The sequence below is a fragment of the Diabrotica undecimpunctata genome, chromosome 4 (assembly GCF_040954645.1).
Source record: "Diabrotica undecimpunctata isolate CICGRU chromosome 4, icDiaUnde3, whole genome shotgun sequence".
Taxonomy (NCBI): Eukaryota; Metazoa; Arthropoda; class Insecta; order Coleoptera; family Chrysomelidae; genus Diabrotica; species Diabrotica undecimpunctata.
In genome coordinates, this window is record NC_092806.1 from 10157916 (window position 1) to 10177309 (window position 19394).

At 33.6% G+C, this 19394-nt stretch overlaps 1 protein-coding gene across 5 annotated transcripts in view; it reads left to right on the forward strand.

Annotated features, from left to right (window-relative positions):
* The window catches only part of btsz (bitesize), a 513708-nt gene that overhangs the window by 243479 nt on the left and 250835 nt on the right, over positions 1-19394 (forward strand). The gene's annotated exons all lie outside the window — the stretch shown is intronic.

Genomic DNA, 19394 nt, shown 5'->3' on the forward strand with positions numbered 1-19394 from the left:
CTGAGTGCAATTCAATACGTTTTGACTTGCTTTAACACAACAATGTTTGTTGGTTAAGTAATGGTCAATTGATTGAACTTTTTTGGTCATAACTACCTTCCCATAAAACTTGAATACCCAAGAAGCAATAGAGCATTAGTTCCTGGCAAACGAAAGAAGTATGTTTGCTGTGGCTTTCCTAAAATACATTTTCCAACACTTAAATGTGCTCAATACTGAACTACATTGAAGATCTTAAAAAGATATTCGCAGGGAGATTTGAAGACTTTACAGAGGTAGAAAAGTTTTCAGCACTCTTAAAAGCCCCTTTTGCAGTTTCTCCAGCAGGAGCAGGAGATTTTAAACCCTGCAGAAAGACACTTTGTTGTAAATGCATAAAACTGCATTTGGAGTAAACATGTTCCAGAGAAATATGAAAACAGCAAGAAATTGGTCATTTACCTTGCTACTATGTTTGGCTCCACATTTCTTTGTAAAACTTCGTTTTTAAAAATGAATTTTTTGAAGAACAAATATAGATCAAATTTGACAGACGCTCACCTTGAGGACACTATTCGCAATAACTGCTACCAGCGTGAATCTAACTTTAAAAACTGACTCAAGAACAAAAGTATAATTTTTCACATTGATTTTAAAAATGTACACCTATTTGTAGTATTTCATACTGTATTTTTTTCCTCGATCTCCTCAAACCTATTTTCAAATATGTCTGGACAAAATACTTTGTAAAACTTCTGGCCACTGCGTTTGATTTGAAACCAGTTATACATGAATTTTAAGAAGCCGAAACTCAAATGAAATGTGTAATTTAATTACAATTATTGTAGTAAATTCCCAGAAAAAATATAGTAGTATTATTTAACAGCAGACATTGTATTTTTTATTTGAAGTCACGTCTATTAAATTTCATCGCCTTTTCAAAATTGCTGTGTGTTTTCAGCGCAAGAATTTATTGCTATGTGATAAAACAAAGGGCGTAAAAGGAAACGATCAACATCATATTTTACTTTATTGCAGCTTTTCTAAAATTGAATTTTTTTATATTATTATCTTTTCAAATAGCGTTTTATCGTGTCTAGAGTGTTTTATGATAGATTTGAGAACAATCAATGGATTTTTAAGTTATTTAATGTGTTTTCAATAATGTACATTTATTTTATTCGTCAGAAGCTTGATGTGATTGCTATAACGTGTTGTAGTTTCTAAAATTAGTTTTAGCTAGTTATGTTGATGTTATGAACATAAACAAAAGGTTTAGAAATTCTATCACCTTAACAAAAACATATCCAGGCGCAGATGTCGTCTCAGATCATAGTCTATTGGTTGCAAATATCAACATACGACTCACAATATTTCATAAGAAAATGAGGCACGAGATAGATATAAGACTACTAAAAGGAAATGGCACCCAGAAAAAAGTAAAAACATATATAATAATAAGAATTTTGCGAAATTAGTTGAAGACACTACTAGAGACATAGAAGAACAGTGGAACGAAATGAAGACATCTATTACCACAATTTCGCATGAATATCTAAAATCAAAAAGAGAAAAGAAGCAAGAATGGATGACAGATAAAATATTGTAGATGATAAAAGTAGCAAAAGAAGTATGGCGAACGGAGAATGTATGGAAATTGAAACACTACAATGCAAACATGACGATTTCCATATGCACAAAAAAATTAAAGAGGTACAGAACACCAGAAAACAACGCAATGCAGGCATAGTTGTAAACATTAAAGATCAGATTTTGACTACCATTGAAGATAAATTACAACGATATAAAGAATATAAGCGCATGCATTAAATCAAGTTAGCATGCAGCAGATAAACTCCAATGATATTGATGATTTGAATAACCTTATTACCGAAACAGTGAATAAAAGCCTTCTGCAACTGAAAAAACCAAAAACAACATACAATGAATTAGACAAAGAAATATTACAACAAATAAAAAGAAGGAAGATCTTAAATAAATCTAACAAAAGGGGAACCGACGAATATAGAGAACTTAATAGGCAGATTAGAAAAGGAATCAGACAACAAAAAAGAAAAGAAAACGAAAAATTAATAACAACAACTATTGAAAAAAATAAGAGTATGAAATGCCTCAGACCGACACTAGGACGACGTCAGATGATATCATTAATGGGAAAAGACGAAAATGAAATCACAACTAGAGAAAACATACTGACACGAATAGAAGAATTTTACACAGAACTTTACAGAACACATCAACAAGATGATGAGATGAGACCAGCACGGAAATTAATAAAAAATGTTGGATCAGAAATAATGCCAAAAGTAACAATTTCAGAGGTAACTACAGCATTGGAAAATATGAAGAGAAATAAAGCTGCAGGAGAAGATAATATTACCACAGATATGATATTAGAAGGAGGTAAGGAACTAATTGCAATTGTAACTAAGCTTGTGGACAGTTGTTTACATCAGGGCAAAGTCCCTAAGAGCTGGAACAACTCTAAAGTAATCTTATTACACAAGAAAGGTGATAGTCGAAAATTGGAAAACTACAGACCCATCAGCCTACTGTCACACCTGTTTAAAATACTCACCAAAGTCATAACTACTCGACTAACAAGGAAATTAGACGAATACCAACCATATGAACAGGCAGGTTTTAGAAAAGGCTATTCAACTTCCGATCACCTGTTAACCACAAAAATATTAATAGAAAAATGTAACGAATACAAGTTTCCAGTTTTCCTAGCATTTGTAGACTATGAAAAAGCTTTCGATACCATAGAACACACGGCCGTAATAAACGCAATGCAAAATTGTAGAATAGACAGCAGATATATTAACTTAATAAAAGAAACTATGAACCAAGCTACAGCTACATACTACCTAAATGAAAATGAACACACGAACCCTGTACCATTAAACAGGGGAGTCAAACAGGGAGATACTTTATCACCCAAACTGTTCACCTTAGTTTTGGAGGACGTTTTTAAAAACCTAAATTGGAAATATAAGGGAATAAACATCAATGGCCGCTACCTCAGTAATCTACGATTTGCAGATGACATAATCCTGATAGCTACTGACCTACAAGAAATGCAAACCATGCTTTTAGAACTACATACCGAATCTTCTAAAATAGGACTGAAAATGAATTTAAACAAAACAAAAGTCATGCACTCCGAAGACACCGTGACAATAATAAACGATAAAGTTATAGAAAAAGTTGAAGAATATATATACTTAGGACAAAAAATAATACTAAATAGGGAAATTCAAACTGAAGAAATAAAAAGAAGGAGAAAGTTAGCTTGGGCAGCATTCGGTAAACTGAACTATATACTCAGAAATCAACAAATTCAATTACATCTTAGATCTAAAGTTTTTGATGCATGCATTATTCCGATATTAACTTATGCGGCACAAACATGGACAATCACAAAAAAGAATATGAATATACTTAGAGTCACTCAACACGCGATGGAAAGAGCAATGCTAGGTATATCACTTAAGGACAAGAAAACAAATACATGGATACGACAGAAAACCAAAGTCACCGATGTGGTGCAAAAATCATTAAAGTTGAAATGGGAATACGCTGGACATGTAGCTAGGAGCGATCTAAACAAATGGCACAGATCAATTTTAACCTGGAGACCATACCAACACAAAAGACCCAGAGGCAGACCTCCTATGAGATGGACAGATGATCTGAAAAGGACTGCCGGGAAAAATTGGCTACAAGTAGCGTACAATAAAAAACAATGGAAAGGAAGACTGGAAGACTTGAAGAGGTTTATGTTCAGATGTGGACGTGAATGGCTAGACGAAGAAGAAGAAGAAAGAATATAAGCAAGAATTATTCGAAGATGCAGCACGAAGTCCGATTGAAATAAACAATCCCCACGGCCAAGAAATAACAAACGAAAAAGTAACTATGGCTATTAAGCGGATTAAAGATGGGAAATCACCAGGACCTGGTGAGGTACATGGTGAAATTTTAAAGATATTAGAGGCACACCAAATCACAGCTTGTTACGAAGCTATTTAACAACATCTACGAGACTGGTTATTTACCAAAAGACTGACTACTATTAATATTCATTCCACTTCTTAAAAAAGCCAACGTTAGAAAATGTGAAGAACGTAGATTAATTAGTTTGATGAGCCATGTACTTAAAGTACTCTTTACTATCATTTACTCGTGTATATACAAGAAATTAGAAGAACACCTGAGTTAAGTGAGTGAAGATGCTGGTATAAAGTAATGATAAAGTTAATAATTAAAAAAATCTAAAGAACCAAATTAAAATAAAGACTAAGAACATAAAACAAAATTCAGTTAGCAAGTGTTCAAAATTTTCTCAGTTTTCACACAAATCTATCCTTTTTTCTAAAGAATCGCAAATTATTCTTTACGCACAATTCAAAAATGTCATCAAATATTGGTATTCCATAAGAAAAAATATAACGTGGATATACCATCCTTTTTGGAGCATCCTGTATAATTCACATAGTTCTGTGAAGAAAAAAGTTTTCGATATTAAGTCGTTTTCCGTACAGAGACCAAGTCGTATAGAATAGGTCACCCGGTATATAATTATTAATTATACAATAATAATTATACAATTAAACCTAAAACTAAGATGACTATAATTTTCACTGTGCCGAGATTTTGACATCCTATCTGATGTCTTCTTTAGGTCTCCCGGTGTCACAGTCTCATGAGCCCACAGAAGGTACACTGTATACTACTCACTACACTATTGCTTCTACAGGTGCATTACAAGTGCAACTGAGATCAATACAAGTGTAAAATAGAAAAAATCTAGATTCAGGACGAAAAAAATAACAAAATCAACAAGTGTACTTGTTTAAACAATTTTTAACTAATTTAAATATTCGCAATCTTTATGTTTGAATTTACCGCATTCTTTTTTTTTAATAAAAATTTTCTTTATTAATTACTATGTAATTTTTTTACAATTAAATCTTTTATAGGAAAATTAGCCAAGTTTTAATTTAAATATTAAGAAATCTAAATAAAAGCCACATAAGCCGAAGACAGCTTCTATTATCCTTTACTTTCCTGTCTAATAATAGACTGGCTTCAACTTCAAAGACGAGACAAAAGAAAGGGATAATCTCAAAGCTTTTTAATCTATTAATAGACTCTTGATTTGCTGTCATCTTACCCTTGTTAAAAAAGAAAAATGTAATATAACACTGGATAAACGAAATTTGTAAGTATATACAACGATATTTATACTTATCATAACGAGTGTTTTGGAATATTGCGTATTGAGTGTTTTGATGTAAAAAATATTGAGAATCAGTGTCTTTAGCTTTATCCCTCTCTCTCGCAGAGTAGGTTTTCTTAATTACATTTTTTCAAAGTTACTATTTTATCAATCTAGGGCAGGCTCCAGGTCTCTGGAGAGTTTTCAAATAGATTGGGTTTATCGTTACACAAAATTGTAACGATGTTGTCGGTTTTTCCCATTCACATTTCTGCGAATCTACTTCCTACACATTTGATTCTCAACTAAGGGGTCGTTCACAAGAGAATCACTAACTAAATTTTTCTGGACAGTACGTAAAATAAAACAATGCTTGACGAATGAATATTTCATTTCATTAGAACCTTCATAGTTTTGGACAGAATTTGTTAAGACTGCCCCTTACCATTGTGAATTCTATCCCATTGAATATATTTGGGGAATATGCACAGTTTGGGAAACATGGCAAGAAGGATTGAATACTGCTGGTCCTGCAATTTGGGAGTTAACAGAAGAATGTTGAATGCGTGAAAATCGCATCGAAGCAATTAACCCAGTTATCATTTCCAAGAGAAACTTCTTCACGACCTTAGAACAATACAAGAATCCACCATTGAAGAAAATTCAGGTCCCGAAATCCTACCAGAAGAAATAACGGCAGCCGTCAGACAAATGAAGAATGGGAAGGCACCGGGACTTGATGAAGTTCCTGCAGAGCTGTTGAAGCTATTAGATGCAGAACAAATAAAAATAATTGAAATTTTTAATGGGATATACAAGGCAGGAAAAATACCAGTAGAGTGGCTCAAATAGAAGTTCGTACCATTGTCCAAAAAAACCAGAAGCAAAATTTTCTGAAGACTATAGGACCATAAGCCTATAGTCTTCCTATAGCCTATAGTCTGACCTGAGCCATCTGATGAAGCTGTTTTTAAAAGTCATCCACAACAGAATTTACCGGAAATGATCGGAACAAATTGCGCCCAATCAGTTTGGATTTGTGAACGCCGTTGGTACGAGGGAAGCAATATTAGCCTGCAGGTATTGTTTCAGAAATGTAGAGATGTCAGCTGTGATTTTGCATTCCTGATTGACTACAAGAATCTCTCATTCTCTCTCCTGTTGCCGACCAGAATGTAGCTTCGACTTTTTTAAATAATGTTAAACTGTTTGTCCTTGTTTAGTGTAGTGTTATGTTCAACTTTATGTTTAATTCTATGTTTATGACATTCTGCAATTGTTGGATAGCTCAAAATTGACGAAATGCCCCTGAAGATTCTCTAATGAGCGAAAGTACTTGGGCAAGATTTAATTAATAAAACTGTGCTCGATATCTGCCTTTATTTTATCAAAGTTCATTTATTCGAGCATTCAACCTTATATCAATTTAAATCAACTTTATATTTATTTAAAACCCTTTGGGCTACATCACAAAACGTTTTAGGAATGATTATTCCATCGCCAGTGCTGCTACTTAGTATACACTTGTGAAGCTACTAAATATATGGGTAAAAAACCATTGCTGCTGATAATTTTATAGAATATTAAAGTTTTAAACAGAATTCACGTCATGGCAATGTAAGACTCCCAAACTCCCAAAGGAGCCGTCTCTGAGACGTAGTCTTTGTAGCAACTTACTTTTTCTTATACAAAGATATTTCATAAAGATCTTTTAGTATGATGCTTCTGAATAATTTTCCCAGTACAGATTGTCAATTTTAGAATTTCAACTTGCCTGGTTTTTCATCTCCCCAACTGGCCCAGTTAATTGGAAACTTGCCTTTCATCCTACCTCGTCAGTTATATAATGTACATCGACTCAATTATCCAGTGGTTCTTCTTCTACTTATTCGTCTGGATCAGTAGACATTGCTCAAAGTTTTGTTGCATTATCGAGAACTCACACTTCCTTCCAGCTATATTTTAACCTTATTTATTTTCTATGACTTTATTTCTTCCTAATTCGGACCTGGTAAAAGTTGTGTCTGTTTACTTTTATAATATTTAACATTTTAAAACTTTCGATAAAATTCTAAAAACCTCTTTAACATTATTCACAGCGGCCCTGCCTTCATTATAACAGAAAATCTTACGATATAATAGCCACGTACGCATAATACGCATCACAAATATTGTGACATATTAATCAATTAATTTCCACGAACATCGCTCGATTAAATTCTACGTTATATCCGAGCTGCGACGCCGACCAATGTCCACGAAAACAGGCCTCCAGGAATTACTCGAGTAGTAATCAGTCTGATAATATTGATAGGCCGATGGGAACAAGCTACGATTGTTTTCGTGACCCCCCAACTCTGAGAATTAAAGACTTTTAACTGATTAATTGGACTGTAATCAACTTCCGGTTTTAATGAAGGTTACCCAGGAAATTTTTATCTACTTTTTGGTGTAATTGTTTCGTTTCCTTCGTGTACGATGATAGGTTTATTAAAGGAATTTGATATGTTTTAGATTTTTTTTTCACTATTGTAGTTCGGTATTTATGGGTTTCTTTTAGAGGGCGTAGGAAATTTCGACACTAAGCAGGCAGCGACTAAAATTTAATGGCAATTTTCGACACCAGCCCCAATTCCCGTTTTTATCTTACAGGTATATTCGACACCAAATAAATATAGCTGCGACATAAATAAAATACCATAATTAATTTATTTATTTATTTTAATAAAAGTAATGTGCATTTTATTTCTTTATAACTGTAATAATATCTAAATATAATACAACTAGTACCTAATTTTTGTACATTTTACATTATAGGAATGATAAGATACAGCTTTTATAAAATCTAACCTACGTATTTGTTGGGATCGTAGTTTATCCATCATTTTCTCCAAAAATGCCAATTTAGCCTTAACAGTAGCATCTTTGATTTTTGCTGGTATATGTAAACTATTTATTTTGACATAAGTGTCTACTTGAAATTCTTTTAACTTTTCAATAAAAATAAAAATAGAAGGATGTGTTGAATAAAAAGAAGAATTAAATCTCGAATGAAAGGATTCACAGGCATTTTTGGTCCTCGCAATAGACGGATTCTGATTAGACCATATGTGTGGTGGAAATAGAGCGCTATCGAAAATGTAATTTTCCAGTAAATAATCTGCATATATATCAAGTGTTGCGTTTATAGGTTTATATGACATTAAATCATAAAGAAAGCATTCTTCAACTTCTGCTGGATTTAAATAAGTTAAACCAAACGTATGCCTTAACCATTTTCCAATTTCTGAATTTGTATCCTTATATTCTTGTACCAAACCCAAAGATTGAATTTTTTTAAACCAGTTTTGGTGTAAGTGAAAACGGCATCCACTAATTTTTGCATTTGGGCCACATATACAATAAAGCACAGTGAATTGCTTTTTCAGTCCACAAATATTTCAGTTGGCTCTAATGATAATTGAAATGTTTCAAAAATCTTAGACCTTAATAAAGAAAATAAATTTTTGTATGTCATTGACAATTTGTCCTTTAACAAACAATATGCTAAAGGAACATAATGTCCATTTTCCAAGCCATGTATAGTAAATAATTGTAGAAAATATTTGGTACTGTATGAAAATGTACCATCCATATACAAAGTTTTTAATTTACACAACAAACGAATATTTGTCTCGCATGAAAATACAATTACATTTAATTCAGGATGATTTAAAAACAAAAAACTTTCATTGCGACAGGTTTTAGGAGAATAATTACTAACCGCGTTATGGACTTCTGATATGCTTCTTGGTAACGGACCTGGTAACAGTTTACGACGACAGTTGTAAATGTTCTTTCTTATGCTAGCTATGTCAGGAACCGTCAGCAAATTGGCATCACACTCAGCAACAGCAGTTCTTGTAATTTTGGCAGGCTTTTTCGATATGTCCCCTTGGGCTTTTCTTTTACATGCATTGGTTACCATCTTTACTTCAAGCTTTTTTGGACCGGCTTCATGATTATATACCAAATCACTTCTTGTGATGGTGAGGTCCTCACAGCCTATTGTAAACACTTTTGCGGAACACTTAGTGTTTCTTTGGATGCAGCGCCAAAATATCTCGCCGCTTTTTAACACTTTCTGTTTCGAGAACGAATGATGCTCCACCACTAATAAATCTCGACCACGGGAACTTTTTATCAAACTCATTTTTTAAATATCCGTATACGTGCACAAGTCAACGTCAAACAAGAAATAAATTACAACTGAAATAATTTAGTCACAAGTAAACAAGTGCCACGCCCCCCGCCGTGACAATAAATATTGGGAAAACCCGCTTGTCCTGCTTGGGTGCAAATGTCCATCGCCGCTAATTACCTACCTACCTGCTTTACGCCGCGGTGTCGAAATTTCCTATAATAAAATTTGACCCTTCGATTACCCCAGGTACAAAGACAATTTGGTGTCGAAAGTTCGCCCGCCGCTTTTAGATATTCCTCTCCTGTGAAGAACAATCAAGTGAATCATCATATTTGAATGTACTTTTATTTATTTTTGAATCAAAAGGTTAATTTTAAATCTAAAAATCTGAAATTTGTTATGTTTGCTGTTTGGGTGTCATACAAATATTCTATAACAACAAAAAATATGACATTAATATGTCAAAAATTTGGATTGTATACCAGAGTATACATCGAAAAATAGACCGAAAAATAGGTTTGTATAGCATATCATGCATTGCCAAATTATGAAGGACAAGTAATATGAATAAGAACTATCAAAATTTAATCAAAAATATTTATTTATTAATGTGAACATCCATAAAACAATTCCTGTTATGCAGTAAAAATAGTCTAATCTTACACTTGTTACAAAATATGGCAGTTTGTCCCTTCTTGCAATTTCTGCACCTACCCATTGCACTTTATACTGAAAAATGACCCAGATGATCTGATCTGATAATTTTTAATTTTTTTTTGGAAGGTAGTGATAGCTGCTCATTGCTGGGATGTCCTTGTTTATTTTGTCAGCCGGCAGTAGACTTTTGGCAAGTTTAATTCTAAATTGTTTCAAAGGAATGACTGTTTTTTTATCTTCTTGTAGAATGCTTGCATCACGTTTATATAGTAGCCAAGCATTATTAATGGATATATCTATACTTTGAGAAAAAAATGCCCATATACCCTCTAACGTATGGTCCTAAAGTTTTGTGAAAAATTTCAAAAGCATATAACTCTGACCACAATAATCTTATATTTTTATTAAATTATTCAACAATTTAACTGAACTATCCTTATTATAAATCAAAATTCAAATGACAGACAAGGGACCATTATTTTCGATTTGCCTAATAATTCCCCTGACACGTTGCATCATCCTTTGGACGACCTCGGCGTCAATTTCTCTAATTTTTGTATATATGCGGCGTCTTAACTGTTCCTGATTTTGTGCTTCCCATCTGTTATTATAGACTTTCCGACTTAATATTGCCCAGAACTCTTCAATTGGACGAGCCTGAGGTAGGTTGGGGGGATTGTCTGCTTTCGGTATAAAGGTAATGTTGTTAGTTTCGTACCAGTCCCTTGTGATCCTCGCGTAATGACATGAAGATCTGGCCAAAAGACTATTTGATCATTTGCATGATATGTGTTCACAAACTGAAGCAATTTAGAGAGACATCTTTGAATATAAATATTTGCGTTTAAGGCTTCGCCTCGAACAACACCAATGTAGGGCTGTGAGATAAAGCCAGCCTCAGAAATTGCACACCATACCAAAATTTTGTCCTCAAATTTTTTCTTACTTTTGAATTTTATTTCATCAGGTACATTTTCGTAATCGTTCGTGTAAAACCCACCGTTACACTTCATCTCAGAGTTAGACAAAGTAAAATATTTTTTATCGTCCATCACGATCAACTTGTTGACGAAATACACTCGCCTTAACGTGCGGCAACATCTCGGAATTCTCTCTAATTGATCCTCTGTGTATTTTGGAGCTTTCCTTCTTTTCCGGTAGATAATATTGTTACTCGATAGGGTCCCGTATACTGTAGTCTTTTCAACACGAAATCGTCTGGCGAGTTTTCGCTGTGAGACCCCAATTTTGTTCTTAGCTGCTTCAATCAGTCTTGCCTCTCTCATATGGTTCAAAATCCGCGGTCGGCCACTTTTACGCAAGTTAACACATGGTATCCCTTCTTCACATTCTCTGATTGTGCGATAAATTGTCGATTTGCTTATGTTTTGATCTCGATAAATATTAACAATATCTCGTTTCGACATTCGCCCAATCATATTATAAACACCTCGACGAATATCAAAAGACATTTTGCAGAGCACAAACCAAAATATTCTGCTTTGTTTATTAAATGTCAATAACTGATGACATTTCAATTTCATGGCCTTCTTTGTTAAATGCATTTTGCTTCTCAATCAGACCAGGTGAAATTTTTCCCAAAACTTTAGGACCATACGGTATGTGTTTTGAAGCGTATTCTATATAGAGAAATCAACATGTCTGCCAAATCCACATCACCCATATGACTGTTATAGTCTTGTATTAACTGTGTGTGAGAATCTTTGTATGGTTGCCATTGGAATGGAACTACATAAGGTTACGGACTTGTTATCGTACCACTTTACAACAACAATGCGACTATAATTGTCTACTCTTTGGTCAAAAGAACCTCTCCCATCTTTTTTCATTTTCTTATCAGATTCAAGTGAACAACCCCCTAGTCTATCTTTCCTAACAGTTCCTAAAGAAAGTGTTCCAAATTCACTTCGAAGTTATGTAATAAGTTCTAAACTTGTAAAATAGTTATCTAAATAAACCGTCGATAAAGGTTTATTTTGGATTGTTGAACATAGTGCTAAAATACATAATAGTCCCAAATCCCATGTTATTTGCCTCATCTGTACAACGATAGTTTCTAAAGGTATCGTTTTCTCCATAGGGAAAGAAATCATACACAATACAGATACGTCACAATGAACAAATATTTTGAAACTCCATTTTTTTTGGTTTGTTCTTCACATATTCTCTTCTCGAGCCTGCCTTTTTATGAGACAATCATTTCATCCAGTGAACATCTAGACTCTGATTCAATTGTAAGACAGTTTCTTCGAACACGATCTAAAATCGGCCTTAATATCTGTCATTATTCCTCATTGCTGACAAAATGTAGGCTGCTTCGTATTGCGTGATACTTCTTTAGTTACATTACATTTGCAATAAGTTCACATCGCGTCTTTTGAGACCAATAGTTCGTGTACGCCAGCATGTCAACAATCAAAAAATCATGCATGTCATCATTCTATACTTGTATCTACACATTTGTGAAATGTTTGTGTTGAATACAGGTTAGTTTGTTCTACGATTACAGAACAATATCTGGGCTAAAAAGAGATTTAAAATAGTCATAGTCATCTTTTTTCCCTTTTTGTTTTATTGAACAACTTGTTTGTTTATGGAACACTGGAAAAAATTGTGGCACTACTGAGGGAGTAGCTAGTCTTCGTTTACTGACTGAAACAGGTGATATTTCTACAGCTTCTTTAATATATTCTTTAGCAGTTATATTTTCTTCATCATCTGTGTCTTCTGTGAATTATTTCAAAAAATTACGGGATAATACCTCTTGTTCGTAATAATTGATGGATTCGACCGTTACTTGATGGAAATTCATTTTATGTAACAATAAAACACTGAAAACTTTGTTTTCAAATATTCCACAAAATTTATTTTAAACTCTTATCACTACAGCTGTTTCGGCTGATTGCCTTTCTCAAGTGATCTATTTTTGGCATGCGTTTACTCTTTATAATCTCTAATGAAATAGATTGAGGAGGGGAGAACTGTTTGTCTCAAGTTGGTCATTCAGAATTATATCTGTGTTTTTTAATTTGTTGATTTCCATAGATTCTAACAAACATGGCTTAAGGCCTTTATTTTGAATGTGAAGAATTTTAAATTCGTCATTAAAAGAATGATTATGATCTAAAAGGTGAAGTGCGTATGTAGAATCTGTTTTTCTATTATTGAAAGCCCTTCATGCTCTGCTATTCGTTTATTTAATAAAGCTATATCCAACGTTGGCACCAACGTTGGATCCCATGTGTGGAGCCGGCCTTACCACTTGTTGATTTTAACAATACGCTTGCTCAGCCATTTTGTCTAGACTGTATTCATACGGTCAGAACTAAATGCGCGAAATTGAGAATTTTCGGGCCGATTTCCAGTCGGCTACATACAGTAGTGTATACTCAACTATACAGTACCAAGAACTGGGTTTCAAATACTATTGATTGTCAAATAAATTTTTTTAAATATTATGTAGGTATATTTTAACATACGTTGCCAAGTAAAGTGTTAATCTAACTTCTTCAAAAATGCGATTGTCTATTCATTTTGTGTCAAACTGAATTGACTACTTTAATTTTTAACATTTTTACGTGATCGAGTTAATTTTGCAGGCTCTTTAAACTAAAAAAAGCAATAAAAAGGTTTTGAAACTGTTTTCTTGTAGCATATCTAAGTTAAATATTATGTTTAAATGGGGTTAACCCACAATTTATTGTAATGAATATTACATTGTTAAATAAAATTTGTCATTTCGGTTTCCACTCTCGAATTTTACATAAAATAATGTAATTTAATATGATTTTTTAGCTTTGATTTAGATTTGATAACAATTTGATGTCTTGAGTCGGGGAATCATATTGTGTAATTACCAGTAGCTGTCAATAAATCAACACTTTTACTCCACAATCTCAATTTTATTAAACCTATTATCGTCGACCGACAAGAAGCGGACAAAGGGGCATTTACAAACAGATTCGAACCTCAAATCCAAGTTCATAATTTTCCATTGGTCCTTCGAGCCGGATATGAATCAGCGACCTATGGATGTTCAATTAGAAAATATATTATTCGGCAATTTATTTAGTTCTAGGTAAATGAACTAATTATTAAAATATTATACGAAGTGGTTTTACAATGTCACTTATACACGGTGAAACTATAATAGATTAAGAAGTTAAGAATAATGTGAGATTACAAATTAAGGGGTTAATTTGTGATTGAACACAGGGAATAGTGGTCGCCTAAGCATTTTGGTTTATTTATACTGCTACATAGCTTTAAAAATTATACTGTTAACGTAAATAAAACTTCAAACCTTAGTACTTCAAACTCTATTTACGAAAAATTTTTAAACAGAACAAAAAAACGGTTTTTCAGACTTCTGCTGGTGGCCATATTTACTCACTGCCGAGGGTTAAAAGTGGCCACTGCCACTATTAACCCCATTTAAAATATAATTAAATGTAGAAATCCCAAATGTAAATTTTGCCTTCGAAACTGGTAAATACAGAATTCTTCTTTGGTAAATACAGAATTCCGACCTAAAGAAGCAGCTGTTGTATTATTTCGCTTTAGTCGTAGTCAAATTGTAGATCTGGGAATTGCAAAACTTTTTGCAACTTCACGGATGCTTCTGCCATTATTTACTGCATTTATTGCTGCACTAAGTTGCTCAGCATTCCATCGTGCTTTGTCACTTTTTCTCTTGTAAACTCGAGGCATCTGAAATATAAGAATTTATAAAGAAATACTCTGTATTATATAAAAACAATTTGGGGGTAATAGTGGCCGGCCAGCATTACCTCCAGGCGCGTGGCTATTATATCCCGAAAATACATATTTATACTGATCGACTCATAATCATTAATCACTTAAAATAGAGCAAGAACTTTTTATTTAGTCTTAAAGTACGTTAAAAATTTAACAAATGGGTACCAATTATGAAGCTAAATAAACTTAATTACATACTTCTACATACCTTTAAAAATCTTGCACTAATACATCGACTCTTTTTGCCAGCAAAACATCGTCATTGTTTTAGGTACAGTTTGAATGAAAACTGTTAGATGGCGCAACAGGTATTAAACACCGAAATAATATTAGGCCGTAAATGTAAATATTTCATGGCAACCATTTCCCCAGCGGCCATCATTCCCCCCCTTTCCCCTAATTGAAAAAATTATAATTTATTAGTTGTAAATTATTATACGCTTGCAAAATAATACAAAATAAATACAAGCAAGAATAATGTGTCATGGAAAAACAGCCAAAAATTTTAAAAAAGAGTTCCATTGTGAATTAAGAAGGAGCGTTCACAATTTTCTAAATTTCAATTTATTATTTTGAGATATTTCTAAATAATATGTGGCTTATAATACTTGCTTGAAAAATAAGAATTAATGATTAAAAATTATTTGGGCGTATACGTAACACCTTTATAAAAACTCAGCTTATTTGCTGCAAAATACACAAACTGCATACGAAAGCTGCACTCTTTAACTTTAAAATGCATCTTGATTTTTGTAGATTGGACCCTTTGATCAAAAGATCGAATTTTTACCGTCGAGCTGATACAAAAATTTTTATTGAACATTGATTTCGCGCATGTAACTGATATTCAAATCACCGATCACTTCAAGCGTTGATTCTAAGAGCGAAATTATCTCAGCTACATTTTTTATTTGAAATATTTTTTTCTACCGGCGTACAGATTTTTGGTAAATCAATTTTTTGCATTTTTACCCCTCTTAAGAAGAGTTTTAGGGGAAAGCCCTGGAGTAAAAGTGGTAAACAATTTGCATATCTTGAAATTGATAATTTCTCTCTCCAAAATTAATATTCTCTGCAAAATTCAGCTTGTTCGTATGATTTTTCGAGGTACAGTGACATTTTCGTCTCTGACGACTGGACTAAAAGAAGTATGGAACAATAAATATAACTAATCAATGAATAAAACTCTTATCTCAGTAAATTTAATGTTTTCTTATTATTTTTTATTCTGCGGCTAGTTCAATTACTAGATAAAAGTTCGCAAAACTAAAATACAGTAATATCAAGTTGCAAGTTAAAATTTTGTAATGGTAATCTATGTAGTACATTGTACAATTTTAATTATTTCATATCTACAAATACTGACATCAACACGCGGATTTGCACGTTTACGAATAGTTGAACAAATGGGATAATATTATAACAACATATTTGAATTAATGTTAAAAATGCTTTATTTAAAATACCGTATCTGTTGCTGGTTTTTCTACTGGTTTAATTATCAACGGACCGATAAATCAACTCTATTTTAAATTTTAGATTAAAGAGTTAACTAATTATGAACAAAATATCACTTAGGGAAGGTTTTTTTCCTTCCATACATAAATTATGTCCAGTTCTGAGTAATTATTGTTGTCAACGAGCGCTTTATTAGTTCATCAACACAGTTCGTTTATAACAACGATAAAATCTTCTTCTTCTTCTTTAAGTGCAATCTATGCGGCGGAGGTCTGCAATCATCATAGCTATTCGGACTTTTGAGACGGCTGCTCTGAAAGATATTGGTTCATCCACCTTCGGTACCGATTTCTCAACCCCAGGACAAAAAGGGAGCCCTACCACCTACCAATTTTTCCGTCCTGAGCCGTTGATTAGCAAGTGTGGGATTGCTTATACCGGCAATCGGTCGGTGAAATTTTTGCCATATCTGGCTATCCTCAATTAGTTTGACCAATGAAGTTGCCCGGGTGTGGCACTTGGAGCCATAAGTGAGAGTTAGGTCTCTTATGAGAACCAGTTATCAAGAATCATCTCCTTCGATGTGGCCGTTCCGATAAAAGGTGCTACCTCTATAACACAACCCTCCACCCCAACGATCAAAGAGCCACGATCAAAAGACCATCCAAGAGACCTGCTCCTAAAAATACAATACATAATACGAGACTTACTTGGGCTGTAGAAGACTAGAAGAATCCTGAAAACAAATAGAGAGGTTATAGAAGAGACGGGGAGATCATATGCCAGAATCTATATAAACACGATTAATGTCTGGAACATATCCACCTTAATTGAGGGAAATTCAAGAAGGGCAGGGTATACTCCAAAACGAAGTAAGACTGGTAATCAATATATTTAAATTATGTTATGATAATTGCAAAAATGCTCAAGAAAACAAGAGAGATCGGAATAAAATTGATACTCCTCCTTACTTACTATACAATCAGGATTCCAAATCTTTAAAAATATCTTCAGAAAATTATAGTGTAGCTTTGAATACATTGTTGGAACAATATGTTAATGACGCAATTGGTTTCATTTAGCATAATTAAAGCAGCTTCTTTAAATTTCCTCTTTTTACCACCTGTTTCTTTCAGGACTATACTTAAATATTTCCACTGAACTCTATGTTCATTTATTAGTGTTCTAAAACTTTTTCTTAAGTCTACAGTTAATACGTTGTAAATGATTCAGGAAAATGAGAGAGACAAACATAAAATTTCTCCTCTTTTTCTATTCCAACTAAAGAAAACGACAACAAATTTTGCAAACCAAAAGAACCTTCAACAAAAAAGATAAAAAACACACTAACTACCAAAAATTCAATACAAGAGACTCATCATCATCATCATTGGCTTTTACAACTCTTCGTAAGTTTTTGCCGCGTTTACTATTGCCTTCCATTGATTCCGATCCTGTGCTATTATTTTACTTCCATCTTCTCCAGATCTTCCCTGACTGCGTCTTTCCACCTTTTTCTAGGCCTTCCTGTCGATCTTCTACCATCTGGTCTTTCCCAAAACACATTGCTAATCAGTCTGTCGTCATCACTCCGTACCACGTGGCCTGCCCATCTTAATCTATTGGCTTTTATGTATCTTACGATGTTTCCTTTCCCGAAGAGAGTCTCTATTTCATTGTTGTATCTGCTCCTCCATTCATTTGTCACGCTGTCTCTGCAAGGACCATATATAATTCGCAGGATTTTGCGTTCCCATATTAATAGCTTATTGATTTCTTTCTTTCTCAATGTCCATGTTTCACTTCCATATGTCACTGCTGGTCGTATTATGGTTTTGTACATTTGGATTTTGGCACGCCTTGAGAGAAGCTTTGACTTCATTAGATGTTGAATGGCAAAGAATGATTTATTCCCCGCCATTATTCGTATTTCAACCTCCCGTTCTCCTGTGTTTTCACTGGTAATTGTTGCTCCTAGGTATTTGAATTCTTTGACCACCTCAAAATTATGATCGTTTATGGTAATGTTTTGTCTTATTCGCTGTCGTTCCTTTTTTGATACGACCATGTATTTAGTTTTTTCTTCGTTTATTTTCAGGCCTACGCTTAGTGTTGCTTCTTCAAAGTTCGATACTATATCCTTAACTTCCAGTGTTGTCTGTGCTACTGCATCTACATCATCTGCAAATGCGAGAATAATCTTTGCTCCTCTGGCAGTTATGTCTGGTTTGACTCTGGTATAGATTTTTCGCATTGCATATTCCAATGCTAGGTTAAATAGTAATGGGGACAGCGGGTCTCCCTGTCTGAGTCCGGTGCTTATGCCGAAAGCCTTTGAAGTTTTGCCTCCTATTCTAATTTGTGCAAAGGAATTGTTGACACACATTCGCGCAATCATGATCAGCTTCTTTGGTACGCCTAACTCCATCATTGCACTCCACAGTTTTAAGCGATCTATGGAATCATATGCTTGTTTGAAATCTATGAAGATCTGGTGTACTTCTTTATTATATTCCCAATACTTTTCTAGCATTTGTCTGATAGTAAATATTTGGTCGATTGTTGATCTTCCAGGCCTAAAGCCGCATTGGTAATCGCCAATAATTTCCTCTGTATACGGCAGTAATCGTTTTAGTACAACTGAAGCTAATATCTTATATGTAGTACCGATTAGTGAGATTCCCCTGTAGTTGCCACATGTATCCTTTCTGCCTTTTTTATGTATTGGCACGATAATACAGCCACTCCATTCTTTTGGCATTATTTCTTACATTCTAATACAAGAGACTGACTTTGCTTTATTAACAACTCATACAAAACAACTATTTAATGATCAAACCAAAATTCTTACATATGATCAACTAGTAGATTTTTTTGAAAATGCAACAGAATCCAAAGATCCATTAAGTATGTCAAAAAAGTACACAGAAGATACTCATCCACCCATATTATAAAAAAAAAGAATGAAAAGTTAATTAGTCGCATTAGAAAAAAATAATAAAACAATTAAACTTAAATAAAATTTCAATAATTCAAACACTTGAAAGCGAATCAGGCACATCGATAGAATCTTCCCAAGAATAATGGCTCATG